General features: G+C 39.3%; 1 long non-coding RNA gene across 2 annotated transcripts in view; it reads left to right on the top strand.

Annotated features, from left to right (window-relative positions):
• Positions 1–6,379: 6,379 nt before the first annotated feature.
• LOC131757406 (uncharacterized) overlaps positions 6,380–24,756 on the top strand; it is a 165,078-nt gene continuing 146,701 nt past the window's right edge. For both annotated transcript variants that reach the window (XR_010840667.1, XR_009335886.2), the window contains exons 1-2: positions 6,380–6,722; positions 8,279–8,400. This is a non-coding gene — a long non-coding RNA (uncharacterized lncRNA). The remainder of the gene's footprint in view (positions 6,723–8,278; positions 8,401–24,756) is intronic.

Below are 24,756 nucleotides of genomic sequence, written 5' to 3'. Positions count from 1 at the left end.
CTCTAGAGCGCAGGCTCAGTAGTTTTGGCGCACGGGCTTAGTTGCTCCGCAGCATGTGGGATCCTCTCCGACCAGGGCTCGAACCCGTGTCCCCTGCATTGGCAGATGGATTCTTAACCACTGCACCACCAGGGAATCCTCCATCCACTTTTTAAAAGATATGCACCGTTAGTTAAATGATAGCTTACTGTACTCACTTTTCTCCACATTACCACTCCCATGTGGATGTACTGAACTTTATTCAACCAGTTCTCCACTGATGGGCATTTGAGTTGTTTCCAAGCTTTTGCTATATAAATAGTGCTGCAATTAAAATCCTCATGCACATGCCTTTTCGTATTGTTGCCAACAAATCTTTGGAGTGGATTTGCAGAAGTGAGACTCTTAGGTCAAAAGATAAATGAATGTATAATTTCACTATATATTGCCAAATTTTCCTCCATGAGGGTTTTGCCATTTTACCCTCCTGCTAGCCTTCCCACCAGCAACATATGGAAATGTCCATGGACTCACTAACAGATCTTGTCATCCAGTTTGGGTATTTTTGTCTGATGGGTAAGACATTGTTTTCAGGATAGTTTAATTTGCGTTTCTCTTATGAGTGAGGTTGAGTGTAGTAAGTTAAAGACCATTTGCATTTCTTTTTCTGTGGGCTGCTTGTTTGTATCTCTAGGATGTATATGGGATTCTTGGTCTTTTTATTCTTTCTTTTTTTAAAAAAGTTATTTATTTTTTATTTTTGGCTGAGTCAGGTCTTAGGTGCTGCACGCAGGCTCTTCGTTGTGGTGCACGGGCTTTTCTCTAGTTGTGGCGCGGGCTCAAGAGTGTGTGGGCTCTGTAGTTTGTGGCACGCAGGCTCTAGGTGAGGCGCATGAGCTCAGTAGTTGTGGTGCGTGAGCTTAGTTGCCGTGCAGCACGTGATATCTTAGTTCCCCGACCAGGGATCGAACCCACGTCCCCTGTGTTGGAAGGTGGATTCTTTACCACTGGACCACCAGGGAAGTCCCTTATTCTTTATTTTTAGACGCTCGCTCTATATTAAGGCTATTAAACTCTTGCCTATGATATAAGCTGCACATTTTCTTTTTAATTTGAATCTTTTCCTTATTTATGGTATTTTTTGTTTTATCTTGTTGAAGTGTTATTTTTTGCAATTGAATCCTAATCTTTTCCTCATTGTTTCAGAATTTTTGAGTCACAGTTGGGAAAGTTTTCCCTTTTTCCAGGTTATAGAAGAATTCACTCATGTTTTCTTCTAGTGCTTGTATGGTTTTATTTTCAAAATTTAGGTCTCTGTTCTATTTAGAATTTATCCTGGTTTACAATTTGAGAAGTAGATGTAATTTTACCTTTTTTTTCCCCATGTGGCTACCCATTTGTACTATTACCCCTGATTAAAAAGTGCTCAGGAAGTTTTGATTAGCATTAATTTTCCTACTTGTCTGGAAATCCTTGTTTGTGGTTATGCTGAAGTGATGGAGAGTCTACATATATAGCTTTAGCGTGCCGTTCTTTTTTTTTTTTTTTTTTTTTTTTTGCGGTATGCGGGCCTCTCACTATTGTGGCCTCTCCCATTGCGGAGCGCAGGCTGCGGACGCGCAGGCTCGGCGGCCATGGTTCACGGGCCCAGCCGCTCCGCGGCATGTGGGATCTTCCCGGACCAGGGCACGAACCCGTGTCTCCTGCATCGGCAGGCGGATTCTCAACCACTGCGCCACCAGGGAAGCCCTAGCGTGCCGTTCTTTTACAAGCTGGATGATTTAAATGCTAGAAAGGCCACTTTTAAATAATGTTTTGCAGTTTATAAAAGAATTTCTCTTCTCCTTTGACCCTTCCGCAGCCCTGTGTGATAGAATGTTATCTTCCCCATTTTGTATATGAGCATATGACCACTGGCTTTCCCAGGATCACTCTATGCCTTCCACCTCTCAGTCCTCAATGCAGTGCTCCTCCTGCCCTAGGGCTGTGCCACTTCTTCATCACACAAGGCCGTGGTGAGGCTGAGATGTAGTGGAGGAACACTAATCTGGGGGTCACAAATCCTGTCTCTGCTGCCTACAAGCTGTGTCTCCTTGGACACACCCCTTTATCCCCCTGGGCCTCAGTTTCCTCCTATGTACGCAAATAAATGGTTGAAAATAGATCATTGTTTGTCAGACTTCAGCAATGCCTGCCTCCTTTTGATAGATACAGACACCTCATGTTTCCCTGCCCCAGTTCTGATTGCCTTCCCCATGATATGACTGATGTGTAAATATCCCCACCAACCAAGGGTTTTTGGGGCTTTTCATTCCCAAAACACAACGAAGTAAAGTCCCTCTTTAACTTTTCCAAATATAATCTTATAATGTCGAATACATATTTTTAAGGCACACAAGCTCCTTGAGATGTTCCCCCCTCCCGCCATGATGAGGCACTCTCTAAAGCTTTTTCCTGCCTTAGGGCTCTATGATTCAAAGAGCCAGACTGGGAATCAGGGACCTGCCATCTCAATTTTGATCAATTGGATATGTTTTCTCCCAAGGGAGGGAATCAGTGACATAGACTGCTCTTTCCCTATCTCTGAGGTTGGATGGTGTCCACATATGTCACAAATGTCAGGTCATTGATTACTGTCCTTCCAGGCCCTGTCCTGAGAGCTGTACTTTCAGGAGTACAGTGTTCTCTATATTCAAGGAGCCCACAGTTCTAATGGGGGAAGCGACTGTACAATTTCAGTTAAGTGTGGTTAGTGCCAAAATAGGGATATCACAAGATGCTTTGGAAGCACCTGTACCATAATGAGGGGGAAAGGGAGTCCATGAAAGCCTACTGGAAAAGGTGACTGACTCTGAGCTATCTTTAAGGAAGAGTGGGAATTAATGGGGCAGGGAGAAGGAGGAAGGGATTCTAGGCTGAGGAAGGATGGTGATGGTGGCGATAACCCATAGAGGGCCGTCTGTTTCATACAACATTTCATGTGATCTCTACAGCCATCCTTCAAGTTAGCTATTATTTCCCTTTTACAAGTCAGAAAACCAAGGGCTTAGAGTGACAAGCTGTCTACCTGTGGTCACACAGCTAATAAATTCCAGGTCTGTCTGACTTCAGTGGTCATTCTGTGTAAAAGATTTACTGTAAAAATGTTTCTAAACTTCTCTCTCTGCCAGGCAGTTCTTTGTCATAGTGACACACATTCAACTGGTTCCATTCAGCTGCTTAGGAGAACCAATATTTTGTTTTGTTTTGTTTACTGCTTGAGACCCACAGACTGGCGTAAAGCGGTTGTCTGGCACATACCTTTGTTGCAATAAAATCAATCATGGGAGCTGGCCCACTGCTTTCTAGAAACAGCATGGAAGATTCCATATTTCATCACTCCTACACTTTTCTTCTAGGCATGAAACAAGCTTTTACAATGAGACTTTTTCTCTTTCCTTTCGGCTGAGATCCCAAAAACTGAGAACAAAGTTAAATGTGTCAAATTTTCCCACTTCCAAAGTAAGGTGCTTATAGTCTCTGTAGAGCTTGCAAAGGAGGTGCTCAGGTTCCAGTTTTACAAGCCTTAGTTCACTACCTACGTCCAGGACCTATGAGAAGTTGAAGGCTCCCGAGTGTTTGACTCATCCTTGAGAAATTAAGGCCCACGGTACTGGCCGGAGCAGTTTACCTACAGCAGAGCAATGAGAAATGCATGTCCACAGATGCAAGGCTGAACAAATGTTTCTCTGGACCAAATGTGGTCTATGAAGAAGGACCAGGTGCCTGGGTTAAATTTTTGTCTGCTTAAGAGGACTACTTGGGAGAGAGAGGGGACCCCAAACAAAAAGAATCTGTGTAGAATGAACCACCAAGTACCCAGAGGCTACAAGTGGTAAGTGAAAGTTCTAAGAAAAAGCATTGCCCATGCCACAAATGTTGTAGATAAAGATTCTCAGTGATAAATCTTTGAGAAATTCAGATATGTATTATCTACTGAAATGGAAACATACAACATAAAAGTTATGAGTTAAGTTTCATTCATGGACCTTACTGAGGATTATAGCCCAGGAAACAGCCTCTCAGACAGCTTTGAGGAGCTACTCTGAAGAGGTAAAGGAGGGACCAGGATATATATATATATATGAGGGTTTTTGCTGTAAAAAAACATGTAGTCAAATGTCAAAAGATTATTGCTATTCACAAAGAACAGACATCTCAAATTAATGATTTTAGTGCTTTTCTATGTATGGGAAGGTGCAAGAAGCTGGGTTCATTGAAATTATTCCTTAGATGTGCATCTTAACTATCTAGGGCCAGTATATCAAAGCACAGAATATTTCCTGTTTTTCTCCATCCTGAATTCCCCTAAGGGCGACTGCAGTGGCTAATGGCTTAACCCCTGTAGAACTGGAATGGTGGACATCATTCTTTGTTTACAGTATCCTTTGAGGTAAAGAATAAGGCTTGAACTTTCTTCTTGTCCAGAGAACCATGCCACCAAACCGTTGCTCTTAAGTCTGACCTTTCTACCCTTACCTTTTCTCTGCCAGCCCCTCCATTTCCAGCCCAACCCAGGAGAGCCAGAGGCAGCTACTGAAGTTGGATGCGGGGCACACTTGGAATTTCCTGGCACACAAACTGATACCACCACCTTTTCTTTTGCTTAAGCTGCACTATAGGCATTCTGACCCTCTGACAGAATTTTTGGTTTACTCATTATCCTCCCTCACTAGACTGTGAATACCTCAAGGTCAAATTTTTCTCTGTGTGCCTTTCTATGTAAAGAAATCTATATAACTACAGATGAATCCCAAGCCAGATCATAAACAGGACCTTTCATTCATAAATGTGGAAGGATCAACTAAAGATGACCCAAAATGAAAAAAACATCAAAGATAAAATGACTGGATGAACAAATGGAAACAACTGGTCTAGATATAGAAATGCAATGAAATGATGAAAGTTTCCCTGAACCTAAGGAAACTTGGATCTTCATATTAAAAAGTCTGACTGTAAGCCAGGCAGAGTGAAGGGAAAAGCTCATACTTAGACCCACCTTGAAGAAATTTTAGAACTCCAAAGTATAAAGAAAAAATCCTAAAAGCTTCCAGAGAGAAGACAAAACGAAAGAGTTTACCTACAACAAAAATAATTTTGAAAGGGAATTTTTCAAGGTATTATTAAATTTAGCAGCAGGAACAGCTGGGTTTTAGTTCTAAGATGTGTCCCTCATTTAGTTCTAAGCTGTTATTGAGAGTCCTTTCCTGTTCCTGGGCTTCGTGTCCTCTGTAAATGAAGAGACTAGAATGGATGATTTCTGGGGTCTTTTTCAGCTCTGACTTGCTGCCAGTTCTTGTTGCTCAGCTGCAAAGCTGACCTCACCACTGGAGCTTACCCCCAGTGAACCCCACCAGGCCTTCCTCTCCATGACTGCAGTCTACACAGCAGATTTTTTTTTTACTGCCTTATCCTTTAAATGAGCACAGTGCCTTTGCTTCCTGGACACCTGCTGATTCATTAGCTCAGTCTTATTTCTTGAGAACAAGAATAGTGTTTTCATGTATAGCACCCTATAAATAGAAAACACACAATAAATGTCTGCAGGATCAATCTATCAGCAAACCTTTATGAACATCTGCAGTGTGTCTTGCACCATACAAAATTACGGAATGCCGAGAAGACCATTCAGATCTTTTCCTCCAGTGTATACAGAGTGTGTAAAACAGGACTCTAGTTCCATGTGAGTGTAATAGGTAGTACGACAACAATAACAACAAAACACATGGGAAATGCACGGTTAAGCAAAATTAAACATTTCCTCACTTTGGGACTTTTCAGGTCTTTATTTGTAAATCTCCATGTGTTGATTTATAAAAGTATGCAGCATTTCCCAAACATACTGCATCATAGAGCACTTTTATTTACCAACTCAAGAAAGCACATCGAGTCTCTAGGTCTGTCTGCTGGCTTACAAAAAATACAGTGGATGAAGATGTGTTAAATGACACCAGGAGGATTCAACCAGCCGTATGCAGAATGTGAGAAATTCTAAGATAAATGACCAGTTTCTTCAACAACAAAGAAGTAGCATTAACCAAAAGGGATGGGACTTTTACAGAATAAAAAGATTTAAGAGAAAAATCAACCAAATATAATACGTGGACCTTTCTGGATCATGATTCAAACAAATCAAATGTAAATAGACATTTTTGAGATAAGCAAAAAAAAAAAAAAAACTGAACATGAACTGGGTATTAAAAAATTTAAGCATTAAATATTTAAAATTCTAATTATTGTTAATTTTATTGGGTGTGATAATGGTATTATGGTTATGCTTTTAAATTTTTTATTATTAATGGTATTATGGTATATGTTGAATATCAGTCTAAATAAAGAAGTAAACTGAGGCAGGCTCGAATTATTAGAAATTGAGTTCATTTGGAAATAGCAGGAGAATTGCAATCTGGGACACACCAAGCTACAGTTGAGTCTGTTGAGGGTTTGGGGCAGGTGGTATTCATGGGCAAAAAGTGCAAAGAGTGGGGAGTTCAGCCAGAGTTCAGGCAGTAAGTTCATAGGAAATGGGGAGAGATTCTTGGTGGATGTTCATTGGTCAGGAGATAAGTTTCGGGAAATCAGTCTTTCCGTTCTTAAGTTTTATTTTCCTGAGGGTGAATGCCTGAGAGTCTCCATTTCACATCCTCCCGTTCCACTTTAGGCTGAAATCTTTTCTCAAGAGATACGTACTGAAATATTTACAGGTAAAATTTTTAAATGGCTGGGATTTTCTTTTAAATATACATTAGCAGTGCTCTTTTTCTTGATATGAGTTTTTGTTACTTGCTTATGTTAACTTTATGAAAATTTGTTGTCCTTCACACTTAAGATTTGTACATTTTTTAATATGTAAGTTCTTTTTAGGGACTTCCCTGGCAGTCCAGAGGTTAGGACTCCCCGCTTCCACTGCAGGGGGCATGGGTTCAATCGCTGGTCGGGAACTAAAGCTCCCACATGCCACGTGGCATGGCCAAAAATAAATAAATAAATAAAATTAAATTAAAATTTTACAAAGCATTGAATTTATTAGATTTTTGATTTACAGAAAATACATATAGATGGTTTTTAAAAATCAGTTTATAAGGAAAGGGTATACAATGAAAAGTATGTCTTCCTCCCCCTGATGCATTTCTTCTCTCAGAGGCAATAGCTATTACCAGCATTCATCTGGAGGTATTTTTATATGTGTACAAGTATGTGTGTACAAGCATGTGTTGGAGATAATTCTATGTCAGTATATATAGATTTTCTAACTTTTAATAGTTACATGTATTTCACTCTATGCATTACACTTGTAACCTAATGCTGGACATTTAGGTGGCTTACAGTTTTGGTGACTTACATAGTGCTTGTGTGACTGTCCTTGCCTATAGGTTTTAATATTCATGGGTTTTGAAATGTTAATAGATGTTGCCAAGTTTTCCTCCAAGATGTTTGTATTAATTTATTTCTGTTTCCACCTACCTGTATGTATCACAGGGCTGCAGTTTAAAAGTATATTGGTGCATAAATAGTAATGCCCTCAAGAGGGAGATATTTTCAAAATAAATGGACCATTTTTTAACAGTTCTTATTCAAGTACCTTAAACAAGGAGGACATGGCTTGTTTGTTTATAAAATTAGTACTGAGAAACGTCAACTGAAGTACTTCCAGAGTGAAACGTTTTCTCTTCTAAATGGTGTGATAAATAAATATAAATTTTGGAAAAATAAAATAAAAAATAAGATCAGTAAGAAAACTTTGAATTATCCTTATTTAACAAGAAGACTAATGAGATAAACTCAAAATTTTGAAGGAATGGATTTTGATGCCTTTTCTCTCTGACCTTACCCTTGCTATTGGGTAGATCTTGCTGTTGTCTGGTTCAAAACAAATGCACATAAACTTTATGTGGCAGGCCTAGTTATAGGATTGCATCTTGTGTTAGGTGATGCAGGGAGGGTTTAAAATAACAGCAATTGGCTCAAGTTTGGGTGCTATCAGAAGTAGGAATAATTCTGTGATTGGATTTCTTTCTGAACCTTACCTAGGAGGTAAGAAGAATTAATTGGGGCTAAAACTGTAATAATAAAGTAACAACAGTTCCTTATATTAGCCGGAAAATGGGAATATTTGATCATTTTTGAGGTTTGGAAAGTGTTGTTTTTGCCTTTGCTCAGACATGATTACTAAATTGCCTTATTTTTGTCTTGCTCTCCCATGGTCACAGGGTGACTTTGTCTGATGCTAATATTTTATGAATTTTTTTATGTTTTACAGAATACCTTTGTTGGCCTGTGAGTGCCAGGACAGCTCCTGACTGTTTTTCTCTTTTTCAAGAGGTAAGACTCATGAAGTTGCAAAGGACATAAAACCCCAGCCAAACTGACTTAAGCAAAAAGGTAAGTCCAGGGCTATACTGTTTATATTACATATATATTATATTTTTATAGATGAAGTAATTGAGGCTCAGAGTGATTAAGTAGCTGAGCTTGAGTCTGAACAGTCTGATTCCACGAACTTTTTTTGTTCCATTACTGCCAGCCGCTAAAGTAAGAATGAGCAAAAGGAAATGGAGCTACCGATGTGGCATGAATGGATGGGAATATGGGGAGCAGGAAGGGAAAAGTTTGGATAGTTAGGTTGGGGTGAGAGTAAGGAACAAAATGAAATGGAGAGGCGTGTTTTAAGGCAGGGGAATGAAATGATGAAGGCCATGTCTTAGGAAATTTAGTCTGAAAATAACATGCAGAATGTATTAGTTGGGAGAGAATGAAGGCTGGGAAAATAGCCCCCCTCAAAAAAAATTAGCTAAGAGACACTAGTAGTTACCTGGGCAGGAGGCATTGAGGGTTTGGTTTGAGAGGAAGGAATGGGTGGATCCCAGAGATCCCAATTTCATTTATTTAGTCCAAATCTAAGGGAAAGAGCAGATCTTGCATAAACTATGACTAAGTACCTTTGGGTCCTATCTGGTTTCAAAAAAACAAAGCAGCACAGAAGAGGTGTATGTGTGTGTGTGTGTGTGTGTGTGTGTGTGTTTGTGGCCTACACATACTTTATAGTTTTACTAACGCTCATGGAAATATTCCTAGCTCCATGAAGGGGTGTAATTGGATGTTTTTTTCCATTAGATGGAGCTATATCTTTGTTACAGGAGAATTTATGAATTTTTATAAAAGGAATGCTTGATAGATAAGGAACTTTAATGTGGAACAGGGAAGGACTACATATTAAAACGGTTTTTAGAGTAACCATTTTATTTATAATTTTTGAAATATCTTGAGTCGTTAACATGGGTACCTTTGTATGGGTCTTATTTTACGTACTTTGTTCATATAAAGCATGTTTAATAAAACTTTGTTTCTTGTGACTCCCTTCAAAAGGGCCCAAACCAAACCCTACCCCCGGAACAGTAGTACCTATAGTAGTATTTCAGTTAGGATATTTCTCGATACAAGTCCACAATCACTTGTTTGCAATTCTGAAATTCAAAAAGCCAGAGTTTGCAAATAAAAAACCAGGAAACTCAGTTGAATTTGAATTCTAGATAAATACCGAATAACTTCTGTAGCACAAGTGTGTTCCATGCAATATTTGGGACGTATGCTAAAAAATTATTTGTTGTTTATCTGAAATTCAAATTCATCTGGACATTCTGTATCTTATCTTTAACCCATTCTGAAAACCAAAGGTTTTTTGTAACTTACTTGGTTGGAAAATGTAACCTAGATTGATGCGAGGCTATTCATAGTCTTTACCTCACTTAGTGCTAATATTTGTATGAATAACTACAGAACTATTAATATGTTTGATTATGGATACTGCCTCAACTTCACTGGGAGTGCTACATAATATGTGATATTTGTACCATATTACTGTTTCAAAATCAGAAAAGTACTGAATTTTAAATACAGTTGTCTCCAAGGCTTTTAGAAAAGAGATCATGAAACTGTGATGTTTTATTTTATTTTAGTAAGCAAGAAAAATAAGTATGCAAAAAATGATTTCTGGGGGCTTCCCTGGTGGCGCAGTGGTTAAGAATCCGCCTGCCAATGCAGGGGACATGGGTTCGAGCCCTGGTCCGGGAAGATCCCACATGCCGCGGAGCAACTAAGCCCGTGTGCCACAACTACTGAGCCTGCGCTCTAGAGCCCGTGCTCTGCAAGAAGAGAAGCCACCGCAATGAGAAGCCCGCGCACCGCAACAAAGAGTAAGCCCCCGCTTGCCGCAACTAGAGAAAGCCCGCGCACAGCAACAAAGACCCAATGCAACCAAAAATAAATAAATTAATTTAAAATAATTATTTCTGAAGGTACTGTAAGAAAGTTTTTTTAAATCCAGAATTAGTTCATCATAGGTAATATGACTGAGAATAAACCTAACTGCTTTTGAAAAGAGTGTCTTGGTTTTCTCTGCTTCAAAAAAGTCAGAAAAGTAATGTAGAGAGCAGGGCATCTCCAGTTCAAACTGAAAAAACAACTGAGAAATCATTTAGTCATCCCCAGCCCAAACAAAATTACCTCAGATTCTGAAAGAGAGGTGGCCATCTTCCCGTTCCTTGAAACAAAAGAAACCTTATGGAGGGACACTACCGAATTTCCTTGGCATTATATTCCAGAATGTTGTTACTTTGCTACTTCGGAAATGCTTTCTAATTTGTCTTAAATCTGTCTGCTTTCATCAGATATTTGATAGAGTCAATGTTAAGGACCGTTAAAAGAACTGCTCGTTAACATTTTCACAAAGATACCTTTACCTCATTGAATATTGATTTTCTTCTCAGCTTCTATTTCCAGCTTAAATAATCTCAATTCCCTTCAAGATTTTTCCATTGTAACCATTTAACAAACTTTATAATTATTAAAAACAACTAGCCTCAATCTTGTATGCATTGGTATATTAAGGGCATAATATACAGGAGGATTATTTTTCTGTAGGCATCTATTAATATATACACACATCCCAGAATTATACTCCAGATCAGTCTCAGTGTTTATAATGTGTCTACTAGGTCTTTTCCGGCTAGGCCTTTTTGTACTGAATCAATTTCTTCTGATGACTTTGAAAATCGGTTTTTGCCAAATAAGTTACCTAGTGTTCTCTTTTTTATATAAGTGTTTGCCTCTATCGTCCAACTTTCTAAAATCAGCTTAACATCTATTACATACCCTCACATCGTCAGCACATTGGTGTTGATGTGTGTCACTAATTAAGAAATAATGCTAGTCCTTCAGTTGTGCATTTATAACATGAATCATATCCAAAGGGAAACAGGTCTTGTTTAGGACCATTGTATGAAGTGGTCTGCTCACCACTGAATGTGAAAATATGTACAAAAATATATATGTATAGGTACAATTCAACATATTTGTGATCACACTATATGAATAATTTTGCACCCTTATTTTTTAGTTAATATTACAATGTAATCACTTTCCCTATGAACAATTTTTATTGGATACCTCATGTAGATTTACCATAATTTGCTTAAATTACTTCTCTATTATTAGACATTTTGGGGTTATTTTAAATTAATTTACTACTATAAACATTATGGCAATGAACATAATGTTTTGTTTTTAAACATTTGGGATTGTTTAGGATAGATTTCCAACAGTTGAATTGCTAGGTAAAAGAATGAGGGGTAATTTAAGGCTCTTGATACATATTGCCACATTTCTTTCCAAAACGATTGTGTCAAGTGATATTTTAACCAGCAGTATATGAAAGTGAATATTAAGAATCTTAAATGCAATTGTCAGGTATCTAAATAGGATGATCCCTTTCTTATCACTTTTTTTTTGGGGGGGGGGTACGCGGGCCTCTCACTGTTGTGGCCTCTCCCGTTGCGGAGCACAGGCTCAGCGGCCATGGCTCACGGGCTCAGCCGCTCCGCGGCATGTGGGATCTTCCCGGACCGGGGCACGAACCCATGTCCCCTGCATCAGCAGGCGGATTCTCAACCACTGCGCCACCAGGGAAGCCCCAGGACTCATTTTTACTAGTGAAACTTCTGCTCATTTTACTGGGTCTAATCCTGTCTTTACCCAGGTTCATTCATCGTTGTCATTTTATCTCCCATGGTTGCTCACACCTCAGGCAAGTCACAGTTCCTTTACTCGATAAGGACTGATAATAAAGGTGCAGATTTTCTTAGTCTCTTTTTCTACAGTTCTCAATTCCAGGTTTTAAAGTGCAGAATCTTCACGAACCATATTTCTACTTTTATTGCACCACCACTCAATTTATTTACTACTACATGCATCTTTATAAATACTGGAAGTTAAGAATGTTTGGCTTAATGTTACTCTGCATACCAGCTTGGTGCCGCAAAATGATTTATTTATGTGACTCTGATAGGTAGGGTGTATAGGCTGTCCAAGCATTGTTTTCTTAAGGGAGACCACCTCAGAGTTGGACTTGACCTTGAGATGTTTTCCTTCATTATTAGAACAAAGAGACAAACAAAAACATAATTCTGTGGTTATTTCTTGTCTTGCATCATAAGATCCATTACTGTATCTGTAGCTGCCTGGATTTTGATGTTTGGGTATTTCACACTGATTTATGTGAGGGTTATAGAGACATCTTTTGATTATACAAGGAAATAGACATTGTATAGTAGTTTAGAATGATGCTCTGGAGAGAGAAAATCTGGGTTTATACCCTGGACTTCCTCAGTGTAAATTAGAGATGCTGAAACCTATCATGAAGGCTTGTTGTGAGTACTTAGTGTGAACGTAACAAGAGAAAATAAAATTGTTGTTCATAAACCCCCTCCACTTTATAAAGAAGGGTCGGAATTTGCTGACAACTGGGTATATAAGTATTCAGGTTGGAGGTGAGAGATTGGACGAAGGAAAGGGAGCCAGAGGGGCTGGAGGCTCTTTGAAGGATGAAGGGTGATAAGGAAAACCCCAGCTGGCAGCAAAGCTGGGGAGTGAGGGAGGAGAGACAACACTGATTTGGATGTTTGCTGCAGTTTTCTGAGAATGTGTAATGTAAGACCTCTTTTCTATTTCCCATTTGAAATCTGTAGTAAAAAAAAAATCTCAATGTCTTTCTTGTGTAAAACAGGGCAGGGGCCTAAGTGCCTGCTGCTGTTGGGTGAAAACAGAGTCAGCCTGTGAGGATGAGTGACAGCCTATATCTTCATTGTAAAGAAAATTACTGCACTGCCTGGCAGGTCCAGGAGTCTAAACCCCCTGTTCACTCATTGTCTGAGAGAGAAGAAGGTGTTTTGTACCAGTAACAACAGTGGACATTTATGGCATTTGAACAGAGTCATATCTGCAAAGGTCTGTGATACAGCAATTAGAGACTGAAGTAACTGGTGACTAGCAATATAATTAAAGAAGGCGTTGTTTCTTGAAGCCTGAGACTTAAACAATTGGAGACAGAAAGACCAAGAATTCAAGCACAATATAAAGAAACAAAATGTTTGAGTGAAGACTGAGACTAGCATGTGATACAATCCAGTAAGGGGCACAGAGCTGTAGCCCTCAAATGATTTTGAACAAGGCTTTGAGAATCCAAGACTCTAGATGGGACCATGGCTTCCCTAGTAATTTCTCTAATCATTTCTGATTCATGGTTTCTTCTGTATCTTAGAACAGTTTTGGGATAATACCGTTTTGTTTGTATACTATTTATATGATATTGTTTTTGTCTTAATATTTATTTGTTTATTTATTTGGTTGTATCGGGTCTTAGTTGCGGCAGGTGGGCTCCTTAGTTGTGGCATGTGAACTCTTAGTTGAGGCATGCATGTGGGATCTAGGTCGAACTCAGGCCCCCTGCATTGGGAGCACAGAATCTTAACTACTGTGCCACCAGGGAAATCCCTTGTTTTGCGGCATTGTTTAAAGCTTTTTTGGCCTCTGTTATTAACTTTATCACAAGTCATTTTATTTGGTTCTTTATTTTTATTTATTACTATCTTTTTATTGAAGTATAGTAGATTTACAATGTTGTGTTAATTTCTGCTATACAACCAAGTGACTCAGTTATACACCTATACACATTCTTTTTTTAATGTTCTTTTCCATTATGGTTTATCACAGGATATTGAATATAGTTCCCTGTGCTATACATTAGGACCTTGTTGTTTATCCATTCTAAATGTAATAGTTTGCATCTACCAACCCTAAACTCCCAGTCCACTCCTCTCCCTATTTGTTTCTTCTTAATTGAACTTTTAATAAAATTCTCAGAAAAGACACTCAGGTATCTAACCTAGATGGATACAAGATTACATCTATGGCTTTGTTTTTGAATCCCAGAACGCAGAGTAGGTCAGTAGCCATCCTTATGAAACCTTGTCTCAACAAAACTCCTTTCTTCACCATTGTGCCATGACTTGTAAACTGCACAGTGTGTATTTGGTAACCCAGGATTTTTTTTTCCAGTATCCTTCCCCCGAATTATGAAAGTGATAAACACTATAAAAACCATACAAAATAGGAAAGCATAGAGAAGAAAATGAAAATCATACTTAATCCCACCACTCAGAAATTAACATTTTGTTTCCTACAATGTTAAATTTGAGTTTTGGAAGCTAAGTTGATGAGCTCTATAAAGAACAACCCTGGAAATCAAAGATTTGCTCTTGGTCAAGACTGAGGTATATTATATATGTCCTATAAAAATCCTTAAAATTTGCAGGAGAAATCTTCAGTTTTTAAAATTATTTCTTAAGCACCCTAGAATTTAACTATTTGGAACTGCAGAAATGAACATTTGATTTATTAAAATAATTAGGTATTTACTTCCTTGCCGAATTTGCTTAACTACCAAACTAGAAATGTATTCATTGCTCTAGGTGCTCTATCACAGCTGATATTTGTGTGTGCAGAAACAGAGAAAAAGTACCCACTTTCTCCCTTATTATCATGAAAAAAGGGGACTTTTCTCTTTTTTAAATTATATATCTTTTATTGCAAGTACACTGTTTATTATAGTGTTCCTTAAACTCTTTACCTGTTGTCTTCATTCTTTGTGTTGCTTTTCTGATTTTAGTCTGAGAAATAAGATGGAAATGAATGAATAATGTAATTTTAAATAATTAGGACTCGATATATTGACCCATCTCACCCCGTAGTCACTTAGAAATTATTAAATCCTATGGATAAGGTCACAAAGCACTAAGTCTACTAAGGAATCTGATACATGTCTGCTTTAGTGTGTTTGATATAGTGCTTTGGTAAAACAGAGGCCTTGCCTAGAAAAAGTTCAGTGAGAGCAATGTTTCTGGTGATGTGTCTAGTGGAGAGGAAGAAATGTAGGGAAATTCCCCAAATATTTTGATTAGCCTAAAAAAGTTTATCTGGTGCTTCCCTGGTGGCGCAGTGGTTGAGAGTCCGCCTGCTGATGCAGGGGACACGGGTTTGTGCCCCTGTCCGGGAAGATCCCACATGCCGCAGAGCGGCTGGGCCCGTGAGCCGTGGCTGCTGAGCCTGCGTGTCCGGAGCCTGTGCTCCGCAACGGGAGAGGCCACAACAGTGAGAGGCCCGCGTACCGCAAAAAAAAAAAAAAAAAAAGTTTATCTAATTAGATGATTTTCTCCAAGCACATTAAACTTTTTAATTAATTTTCACTTACTTTAGCTAGAGAAAGCTGGTCACCATTAAAAAAAAGCCTCTCACTCCCTACACATGTATAAACTAGATCATCTTTATGAAGATGTTTAGAAATGAACTGAAATGTCATTAGCATATTTCATTTCTTAGTCAAACCAAAATAAGGCAGAACACTGAAACAGAAAACATGCCACTTCATCTTGAGCTAAACTTAAAAAAAAAATCTGTCTTTGACCAGATTTCTTTTCAAATCACTATTTTAGGACCATGTCTTATTTCTAACAAAAATCATCCACCAAAGACGAAAAAATATCAGTGATTTTGAAAACATCCTTGCTACTGCTGTGTTGAAGAAAAAAAATGTGTCTCATTAAGGCATCTTTGGCTGGCATTTTTCACAAACTGATGGACCTCTATTCAGCCTGGGCACACTGTGCAGCTCCAAACACGTTTTTTCTCTCAGCATTCTTAAGGGGCTCTGTGCACTCACTGGATGCCAAAGATAACATCTAGATCAGCAATTTCTCATAAATCATTGGAACACGGAACATGAAACAAAGAGAAGAAATCAGGAATTCAATAATAAATATGGCAAGGTGCACAAACAAGAGAATTGAAACCAGATGAAAAGAAGCCTTTCAGAACAGAAGGTCAAGAAACGTGTTTCCCCTGCTCCCTCAAAGCCTGAGAGTAAGGCTCTGTGCTTCCCATCCTGCCATCAGCTTACTGCTCTGAGTTGGTTTTGGAATATTTATGTGGTGGATTTAAGGCTTTAACATACAACTGAAAAATTAGTGTCGTTTATTTTAGTTTGCTCAAGGCCCCAGGCTATTATGCAATGAAGAGGAAAATAGTGTTTATTGTACTTTAAGGAACACTGTGCCCACAAGCCTTGAAATAAATTCTAGATATGTGTATATAAATATAGCTCAATTTATACAATAGATTTTTTTAAACTTGAAGTTACATATGTGATAATAAAGTAATGTGACTAGTTCTGTCTTTAAACAAAATGTCAGAACTTCTCAGGAGCCATCTGAGGAAGATATACTTATCTTAACACTGTTGACATTATGAAATACGTTATGGGAATATTTCTTTGAGTCTAGAAACGCTGCAGTTCCTTTTTTAAAATAGCTTCTCTGGTGGCAAGTCATCATCATTTGTTAGTGGGTTTGAACTTCTGGAAACATAGTCATTTGGTGAGAAGTATGGTAAATGATGTAGGTAAAATGATTTGTTGAAAACAATGTAGGATAATAAATTAATAATAAAAGTAGTTTTGAAAGAATTACCAAGGAAAAGTGACAAAATGTGAGCAAAGTCTCCCCACACAATTATTCGACATGTAAGCTGAATATTAGGATTTTTTGGACTTTGTTTGTCTTATAGCAGAGATTCTCATTTTACTCTTTTATTTTGAATATTTTAATTTAATTTTAAGTGCACAATGAGAGCTCACTTGTAAAGGGCATCCTAAGCAATCATTTTAAAGAAATTATGATGTGAGAAAATAATAGTTGATCGCTTTGTAAGTTCAGATTTATGAACACTTGAATGTTGTTTGTTTTTCTAAATCTGAATGCTTTCGTGGCATATTTTGTGGTTAAATTGTCTTCAAGATACAGAGTTGATGTAGTTTTGCTCCTTCCAGGTCTCCTTAGATTGATTTGTTTACCCTTGATTTCAGTTTCCCATATCAGCCTTGTCAGAACTGAACCCTTGCACTACAGGCAGACCAGTCTTGGACCCATCTCCCTCAGTGCCTCTCTTAAAGAGCTGCTTTCAGAAGATGAGTTCCTTCTATGCAGAGATGCATTTTCTCTCCTATGGTCACCATTCAAAAACAGCGTAATTCCATTTGTCTCCTAGGTTTCTCCATACATAGGTAGGCATTGTCACATGTGCTTAAGTGTGTGGGTATTAACCAGAAGACCTGAGACCAGTGACCTGAGACCAGTTACCAGCCTTCCACTTGCCAACCATGTCATCCCATCCAAGTTGCTTAACTGCTCTGTACCTCAGTTTTCTCATGGGCAAATTTGAAAAAAAAATCACAGTTCCTAATTTTTTGGTATTGTAAGGCTTAAGGGAGTTAACATAGTTAAAATGCTGCAAAGAGCATCTGGGACATGGTGAGTCTAAACAAACATTTGCTATTATCATTACATTAAAATAAATGTACAGAGTGAGCCTTTTGGCTGTTATAATTTTTTATAATTTTGAAAATTATGGAGAACATTTTCTCAAACCTAGAAACATGTTTTACAGCTGATAGTATATTAGGTTGTGGATGCACCATAATTTACTACATTAGTCTCTTATGTTTGATATGTTAGATGATTTCCATTTTTTGCTGTCTTGAATAATGTGATAACTTCGTTCATCCTTGTTTTCCTAAAATAATAGGTGTTCCTGAATAATTCCATAGGGTGTGTGCATTTTAATCCTTTTGATTTTTTTTTCTAAATTGGACACTAGAAATATATCAACTTACATTCCCATCTGTGGCGACTACATTTATTTCTATAGCTCCCTGTGCACATTTCTGTCTGCCAATCCGCATAATCCCTCTTCTGCTGCTTTAATCTGTGAGGCACTTGTGCACATTTACCAGACTCCTCACATAGAAAAACAGCTTTTACTGGTTCAGTCATCCAAATCATCATCGATGATTGATATACTTGAGATGTATTATCCCAAATGTTTGGATCTTAAATTGCCTTTGTCTTTCATCTTGGTTCTATTGATTTTTCCCATCCTTCCTACTCCTTGCTTCTTACGTCCTGTTACATATCTGTCTCTCCAAAAAGGTACAAACTCCCAACCTCAGGAATTTTCTTCAGACGTGCTATCACCAGAGTTCTTGGAAGCTTAGGGTCACTGCAGCACAAAGATGGATCATCTTGCTTTAAGCCAGATGCAATGTAAGAGGAACAGAAAGGAAGGCTTACAACAAAAGCAGAGACAGAAAAACAGTAAAATAAGGGACAAAACAGACACAAATGAGGGCAGTTAGAAGGAACCTCTATTACGGGGCATAATTTTAAGGTAGGGATCAGTACGGGGAAGTTCTTTATATACTGATATGAAAACACATTCAAGAGATATTGTAAGTGTAAAAAAAAGGCATGGAACAGTGTTATTGGACAGTGTGTTCCTATTTGCATTAGAAGATAGGGCCTAAGACTATATGTGTATTGCTTGTTTAGGCATTATATTCCTCTGCCAGAACACAAAGTACTCTAGAGGCTCTGATTACCCCTGGAGAGGAAAACTGGAGGGTGGAGAAAAGGGATGTGAAAAGATTCTTTTCATTCTCTCTCCTTTCGTACTGTCTGAATTTTGAGCTATATGAACATATTATCTATTTGAAAGTAGGTAAGTAAAATATATTAAAACTTCTCTCTCATACATGAATGCCTTGTTTTACTCCTTAACTTACATAATGGTGCTTTTGTTTTTAGAACCTACTACCTGCCTTTATCCTAAATTGTCCTATTGGCATACATAATAAAGGACCCCTGAGATTAAAAGGTTTTCTTCTGACAGAATTGTTAATTGTAGATTTCAGTTATCCACAGGCTGACTATGACAAATCTCTGTCATATAACATCTTTGCAGGTTATCTTCATTTTCATTTTATGTTTGGTGAAAACTAAGGGCTTGGAGTGGTAGGAGGACAGTAATTGCTTCCAGCTTTCTTAGAATTAATGGCAGGGTTGGGGAAAAAAGCTAAGCTTTTTCCTTTCTTTCTTTTCTTTCTTTCTCTCTCTCTCTCTCTTTCTTTCTTTCTCTCTTCTCTTTTTTTTTCAAAAGAGGAAGCTCATTATGTTTGGGCTCCCACAGCTATATAGTCTAAAAACATTTTGGCTTTTTTTTTTTTGCGGCACTTTAATAAAACTCAGAATGATACACTTGGACAAGTGGTCTTAACAGCAAGGAAAACAAACACTTTATGAAAACAACATCTATAAGCCTCAGCCTCCTGTCTTTTATCTTTACTATTTTCTCTGAGTCTGGCATGAAACAGACACACACCAGTCTCCCCAGGGGTTAAATAGAGAACCATCCAAACATCACAAAGCGCCATCCAGAATTTTGATGACTTCCATTCCCCAACTCTGGTGCACAAGGCCTGGCTGGTGGTGCAGAGACCACGGTGTCCTGGCCGAGACAGGCACTCTCAGTGTGTGCCAGAATCAGCAGTTCTCCTCAGTCCCAGCACAAGACCTGCACGTCTCAGAACAAGCCTCCATCCTCTGTCTAGGGAACAGAGTGTACATAGCTCGCTCCACATCTGGCTCAAAGTCCATTTCTGCTCAATCTTAGAGTCGGGTCTTTGCTCCTGCTCCGTTTTAGGTCAGCTTTCAGCATCACTTGTCTAATTCACTAAGCTCTTCCTTCTGTATATGATCAAAGGTAGGGATGGAGGGAGAACCGAAGGATCCAGACATCTGCCTTTTAGGGGCATCAGGACAAGGCTGGGGGCTAAGGCGTTCGTTTTGGGGTCTTCAGATCTCAGAGAAAGGAACCCTCTCTGGAGCTTGAACTCTAAATCCAGAGGGGTTGTACACAGGGATAAAAAAATACGGAGATACATTAGATGCCAATAGTGGTTTGTTCGAGTGGGGTTGTGGGTAATTCCTATATTATTCTTCTTTATAATTTTTTATACTTTTCAAATTTCCTGCTGTGAGCCCACTATTGAGTGGGTCTGTAAGCTTGAACAGTTACATGATCTTGTGAAATCGATCTCTTTTTAAGAAATCTTTAAAATTTAAAAAGAGTAAAAATGCTTAGGGCTTACGGAAGGGTGACCTGAGATCGTGAACATACAGCGCCTGACTTGTAATTGTCGCTCCACGAACACTAACTAGTTCCCTCAACACTGTGCTCTTCTTCATGCTCTCCTTTCATTATGGGCCAGTGGTTTGATACAGGACTAGCTGGGAGGGTTCCTTCTGTGAGAGGGTTCCTTCTGTCCACAACTGTGCTTCTCAAAGTTTAGTGCATCAGAATCACCTTGAGGGCTTGTTCAAAACAGACTGCTCTGTCCCCTCCCTAATGTTTCTGATTCAGTAGACCTGAGGTGGGGTCTGAGAATTTGCCTTTTTAACACGTTCCCAAAGGTGCTGATGCCGCTGGGCCAGGGAGCGCACTTTGAGAAGCATGGATCTGTAGGATACACGACAAAAATTAATTTCAAATTATTCTAAACATAAATATCTGATCTCTGTCTTTCCTTCCTCCCCTTCTCCCTTCCTCTTTACTCTTACTGGTTTTTTGTTTGTTTGTTTTTGATTTTTTCTTATTTGGAGGTTATAGAAACCACCAGACTCTATTTCTCACCTCTGTATTTTTTGTCAACAGCTCAAGTCTCTTCTTATGTCAAAAAACTGGGGAGTGGGGGGAGCAATAATGTTGTTTTGCTCTAAGGATCTTCTTTCATTCAGATACCAAGAGAAAGAGGAACAAGCATTCTCTGGACGGTCCCTAATCTGAACTGATATTTTCTACTAATAATAGAAAGACAGTCTCTTTGATGACTGATGCTTAAGAAAAGTTGGAAGCGCTATAGGCATCCTGGTGCCAGGGAATATTTTTATATTTAGGGTCTGTTTGATCTTTTATCAATATAAATATTTGAAAAATAAAATGATCAGGAAAATGGCTAAGGAAAACATTTCAGGCTAGCGTGTGGAATAGCAAGCCATGTTCAGCTTGAAGCCTGAAAAGGCCCTCTTTGTCTTTCTAAACTCTGTAGGATAGAAGTTCTTTGCTTGGGATTCACGAACCCCCTGAAGTTGAATGCAAGATGGTGTGTTTGCTTATGTGCGTTTTTCTGGGCAGAGAGTCCATGGCCTTCAATGGATGATCAAAGGAACTGTGACTCAGGAAAGATTAATACCGCCATGGAGACTTGCTTGGTCAAAAGCCACATGTTAATTTCTTGAGGAAGAAAGCAAATTCCTAGCACGGGAGAAGGAGCTGGGCACATGGGCTAGCGAGTGGCCCTTTGAAAGATGAGTGAGGACTGAAGTCTACCAATAAACTCTGTCAGGGAACCACTGCTTTAACTTTTCTCAACTTTAGTTCCTTCATCTGTAACATGTAGTTAATGAAGATACTCACCTAGTGGAGTTTCGTCCAGCTTAATGAGATATTTGCGAGGCCCTTAGCATAGTATCTGGTGCATGGTAGACGGTGCTAAATAAACCGCAGCCAGTAGCAGTGGACGTCATGGTTGCCATCTGGTGGGCCGTGTGGTGATCACTATGGAAGCTTTGGGAGCAAAGATCTTGGGCATGTCTTTGGCTCCAACTCAAGGATCAGAGGTCTCCCTCTGTGAGGTAGGGTTATTAACCTCATTTTACAAATCATGAAACTGGGGCTCATTTTCAGTTCTTAGGGTGAGTTGTTATTTTACGCCACATTCATTTTTTAGAGCCCTGTTTTCTGCCAGTTAAATTGTATCATATCATTATGTAAATCATAAATATTTCCTCCCTTGTTCCTTGTTGGAAGCATTGTGATTTCCAAGCACTCAATCTCTCAAACAAGTCTGAGAAGCACTGGGCAGAGTGGTGTTTTGGAAAATAGCTTGGCCAAGGCTGAGAATCTTAATTGTTGGTTCCAAACTCTTATGTTCTACCCACCAAACCACTGCCTTGGCTGGGAGTGACGCTTGTCCCTCCTACTCCCATATCTTGTGCTCTGGAATCAGTTTTGCGTTTAAGCAAAAACGTAGCTAAGCAAATGGAAATATAATACACGCTGACACACACAAAACAACAGCATACACATACTACTTAAAACTGTCTTTTTTTCTGAAAAAAGGTAAAAACAGACAGACTCTGAGTAAGATAATATTTTAACTCACACTGTTGAGGTTAGGGTTGATGATAAAATGCTTACAGTTACTCTCAGCTAATGAATCAATTCTGTTTTCACAGTTCCTTCTCTTAGCCAAGGACCTCACAAATGGAGCAGTTAGGGTCACGCTACTCAAAATGTGGGCTCTGCACGGTCGGATCAGCATCCCCAGGGAAGTCGTTAAAAATGCAGAATCTCAGGCCCACCCCCACTGCTGAATCAAAATGTATGTTTTAATAAGATCCTCAGGTGATTCATATGCACATTACCATTTGAGAAGCATTTGTTCAGGTCGCCAACAAGTTTCTTCTGGGGAGTGTGAGGGCAGTTCCAGGGCAGGGAGATGGCTTTCTATCTCCTGCCTTTCCTCCTTCCAGCAGGTGTGCAAGTCAGTACTGGGTATATCTCTCTGCTCTCTGGAGCTGCAACCTTTTCCTCCCTCTGTGGCTTCTGGCTCATTGCTGCATCCGAGCATGTGCCCCACTTTGAGCAGGGGTAATTGCCACCTTCTCCTGAAAAGCCCAGAACCTAGAGAATCAGCAACCAGGCAGCAAAAACCCTCTGTTTCACCAAAATCTTTCTCGTTGGGCACTAATGGGCAAAGTGTTAAGGCTGTGCTCCGGTGACAGAGCTCCTAGAGCAAAGCTTTAAATGCCTTGATGAAAGCAATTGCTACTGAGGACTCTAACCCATAGTACCCATAATAATTAGGAGCTTGCTGGAGAAGAGGAGGGGTTAGGAAGTGATGAGTGGAGAGAGACCTATTTAAAGTTGAAACATTGTTTCAACTTCTTATTTTAATCCCTTGCTGGCTTCCCTTTCTAGTTATAGGTGAGCCATTTACCTAACAGAACTGTATTTGGTCAAGGTGCTTTATCCCAGTTCCAAGGGTGCTGATTTTCAGGAAGTGTACCTGCACTGGGGAAGCAAATTTAATTCCATTATTGGCCAAGAACAAGCTGATCGTGTAGATTCTGGGGCTGTCATTTCAATGTCACTATCACAAAGGAATTGGGAACTATTATTATTATTATTGAAATGGTCCCCAAACATGGGGGTTAAACACCCTAATGGACAGAGAAGATGTTGGCAGCTCCCCAGAGAGAGAGGAAGAAAGAAAGAAGGCATGTTGAGGCCCCGTGGGTGGGAGCCATGGAATTTAATCGTGGTGGCGTCAGCCTTTGACATGAGGAGTCCTGTGACTCTGCAGCAGAAAGTCCAGAGTGGTCTCCTCCCAGGCTTGGGGAGGTTTAATGATTTGGTGGAGGTCATGGAACTGAAAGGAGGCAGCGCTGGAATTGGAATCAAGTTTAATGAGTTCCTTGGCCTGGGAAAGTCCAGATCAGGAAAAAAAAAAATTTGCTTCTCAAACGGTATCTGCCTCACAATCACCTGGAGGGCTCGTTGAAACACAGAGAGTGCTGGGTTCCACTCCAGAATGTCTGGTTCAGTAGGTTTGGAGTCGAGTCTGAGGGACTGCATTTCTAACAAGTTCCCAGGCAATGCTGACAGCTGCTGGTCCAGGGACCACATTTTGAGAACCATTGCTCTATTGGCTCCCCCCACTACTAGATAGACAGTCCTGATGTTGCTTTCTTAACAGGCCATTACCTTGTTCTTAACTTACCAAGGTGGGTTTGTCTACTGAACTACAGCAGAGAAAAATATTAATGCATAATAGGGACAGGAAAGATCAATATATACATTTTCAGATTTTTCCTCCCTTGCTAGCTTCTGAGTGGAGGAAGATTCTTGCTTGATGGTCAGAACTCCCAGGGTTTTTCTCTATAGCCCTGAATACTGGAACTAGGTAAACAGACAAACTCAAGGAAGCCTGAGAGGCTAAACTGACGTACACAATAACGTGTTAAAAGAAAAAGAGATATATTAAAAATCCACTTTGGCTGGACATTGGGAAGAGAAATAGAGGCGAATTGGGAGTAAGGAATTTTGGAGAGTGAGAGGCTCTGGAATAACTACAGGAGGTGAAAGAGGAGAGGAGAGGAGAAAGGTTCAGTGGGCTTTGGACCAAATGACTCTCATATCCTTCAACAGATGCAATTAGAGATTGAAGTGTCTCTGCTCCTGAACTGTTTCTTTGAGTGTCATATCATGTGAGTCTGGGCCCCATGGGTCCTGGGATTGACTAGGGACACAGAATTGGTCTTGCAGTAGTGATGATGACTTTATTCTGACACACCTCATCTTCCAGTTCTTGTTATAGCAGGTGGCAAGACAGCAAGCTGGGAAAGCATATCAGGATACCAAGGAAATTCAAGAACACTGGTGTTGCATACCTAA

Source organism: Kogia breviceps, chromosome 5 (genome assembly GCF_026419965.1).
Source record: "Kogia breviceps isolate mKogBre1 chromosome 5, mKogBre1 haplotype 1, whole genome shotgun sequence".
Classification (NCBI taxonomy): Eukaryota; Metazoa; Chordata; class Mammalia; order Artiodactyla; family Physeteridae; genus Kogia; species Kogia breviceps.
The sequence above is the reverse complement of the archived record's forward strand: the minus strand, read 5'-3'. Positions and strand labels throughout refer to the sequence as shown.